The sequence below is a fragment of the Strigops habroptila genome, chromosome Z (assembly GCF_004027225.2).
Source record: "Strigops habroptila isolate Jane chromosome Z, bStrHab1.2.pri, whole genome shotgun sequence".
Taxonomy (NCBI): Eukaryota; Metazoa; Chordata; class Aves; order Psittaciformes; family Psittacidae; genus Strigops; species Strigops habroptila.
In genome coordinates this window covers 51,802,267-51,804,867 of record NC_044302.2, presented here as the reverse complement: position 1 = coordinate 51,804,867, position 2,601 = coordinate 51,802,267, and the positions used below count along the sequence as shown (strand labels likewise).

At 41.7% G+C, this 2,601-nt stretch overlaps 1 long non-coding RNA gene across 1 annotated transcript; it reads right to left on the bottom strand.

Annotated features, from left to right (window-relative positions):
• On the bottom strand, positions 1-2,601 carry LOC115600897. Its single transcript, XR_003989194.1, has 3 exons — positions 2,460-2,601; positions 1,378-1,451; positions 1-62 (listed from the first exon to the last, which is right to left on the bottom strand). It is a non-coding gene; the product is annotated as an uncharacterized LOC115600897 (long non-coding RNA).

Sequence of the window (2,601 nt, the reverse complement as noted above, 5' to 3'; positions counted from 1 at the left end):
GATGAGTTCTAGCTGTAGCAAAGGTAATGCTGGTAAAACCAGGTTGGGGACACCGTAAGCTCCTGCAGAGAGAGGGTGCATATTTAGAGTTGTGAGCCTGTCTCTTCAAAGTCACTGCCCATTATTCAATAAATTTCAAGTGCAGTGTCAGTCTAGTTGGACAGATGCGGTTGTATGTACTCAGAAGCCATCTAGTGCCATAGCTACCATCGGACTAACAATTTGTGGACCATACTTCAACTACTAGATTCTGGGAAGGATTAGTTAAGGAGAAAGAAAAGCAACATTCAACAGGAAACAGACTTCTCATTGTGCCCCTTCATTGTATATTCTCCGTGCTCCCATTTCTGCTCAGTAGCGCAGGCCAGTTTGGGACACTCTAAATTGTCAAGAGCAGCAAGGGGTTACCCGGAGTGTGCTTTGTTTGGCAATACAGACAGCTTTTTTTGTTAACTGACTTGAACCCATTGTCTGTGCCCCCCCCCCATACTCTCTCTCCTGTCCTCACCACCCTCATCCCCAGCCCAGCTCACCCTCCGCAGATCCCCTTACAGTCTTTGGGTTCATGAAGTACAAATTAGCATAATCAGATTAGCTGCTTGAGGTTGTTCAGCATGGAGCTGAAAAGGAAGAAAAAGTGGTTCACAAAGAGAAGCCCTGAGGAGGGCAGAAGGGGGTGGTATTGCTGTTGTGCTGTGGCGCTGAAAACTTGCACCTGCATAGCAAGCAGATCCTCTTCTCACTAAGGACTCTTAGATGGTATTAAAGCATAGGAATTAATTGGGGAGAGGGTAAGGAGGCAGAGAAAGAGTGACAGGAGAGCTGGAATAGAAAGGAGGGGAGAGGAGAGGAGAAAAAAAGGAAAGGTGAGGAGAGGGGAATTTTTTATTAATTAACTGGACTAGGAATGTGCGGTTGCTGACAATGGAAAACATTGCTTGATTCCTATTCATCATGGAGAGTAGATCATCTTGGTAATCTGGCCTATCATCAGTTTGGTAATCTGGCCTATCAAGATAAGAGTTTTAGAGTCTCTGCAGGAGACTGATAAGATTCATGGTAGGAAAAAAGCAAACTGGCTAGAGGCAGGGGGGTGAGTTGGTTGTGGGTTTGGGGATTTGGGGTTTTTTCCTGGTCATTTTCTGTGGTGGGCTTGCATTGCTAAGAGTAGTAAAAAGTCTGCTTGATTGCCTTAGTGCCTCCCCTAATTTTCTGCTTTTTGCCCTCACTGGGAGAAGAACCCTCCCAGAGGACTCAAGTTTCAAACCCATAGTCACAGGTTTTAAAGGCACCTGGGGGCTTTATATGCTAATTTTTTAAGGAACATGAGATGAAATGACTTGAAGGTGCTGTTTTTTAAAAAATACTTTCAGATACCTTGCAAGGCTGCTTCCACACCACCAGCTCATCCAGCTGAATCCCCTGACCAGTCACCGTCAGTTCTGAGGTATCTTAAAAGCATGCAAAGACAAAGGTTACAAGAAAAGCACCCCATGACATGTCATGACAACCCTAAAATGTTTTAAGTTGAGCCCTCAAGATCAAGAGTCTTACTGACTAGCCCTAGCCCTAGACTTTTTCCGTACTTCACAGAGTCAAGATAAAAGCAAACATAAATGTCAGGATAAGTCAAGCTTTGAGGCAGTATTTATGACAAGCCCCTGGCTAACTTGAACCTGCAGTTTTCAAGAAGAAATACTGTCTTTGGCTTGATTTACCTTAACTGCACATGGCAGAGAACTGCTACAAGTACTTAGCTGGTGAAGATCTGATAAAAAGTAAAGAAACTTTTTTTACTATTATTTTAACAGCATTTTCATTCCTTTGACTTTAGAAATAAGCAATTAACTTACAACTATATCATTAAGGGAAATATAAAACATATTTAGATAATCAAAAACATACGATCAGTCAGTGATTATCCGTATTGGTTCAGCAGCCTCTAGTCTTCAGAAATGTTCAAAAGTAATAGCAGTCAGTATATCAGGGCTTTGAGAATTACCTAACTGGCAGTTTGACTTTTTTGTTAGATGTAACAGAAACAAGGTGGTGGTGCTCTGTAGATGATACATGTAAAAGTAATATAGAAGAATTCTATCCCCTACAACAACAGTAATGTCTATCCAGCCAAGTCAGACATGGAAGAACCATCCTACATGCTTTCTCCCACTTTTACTGTCAACTTGTTTTCATTTTTGTCATTTTTCTTTTTTTCTTAGTCTGAAAGAAGAATAATTTCAATTTTAAAGGCAAAACTAGTGGTTTTCCATTTGCATGTGATTTTATGTGAACTTCAACATGGACTACAAATTGATGATAAGGGTAGGACAGATAGCTAACTAGATAGATAGATAGATAGACAGACTGATATGTGCGTATGTGTGTACATGTGTTTTCTAAACTGCTCTGCTCTTCAGTTCAAAATTGACAGGTAAAATTATGCTGTTGAAGTTACCTACCGTGAATTTCTCCCCTTGATTCCAAATCTGGGAGCTGGGGAACACCCATTCGCATTCCACATGTCTATGCAGAAATGTGGCCTTTGAGACTGTGCCAAACACAGTGGCTGGGCATGTTCACCAGACTGCAGCTGTCTGCTCT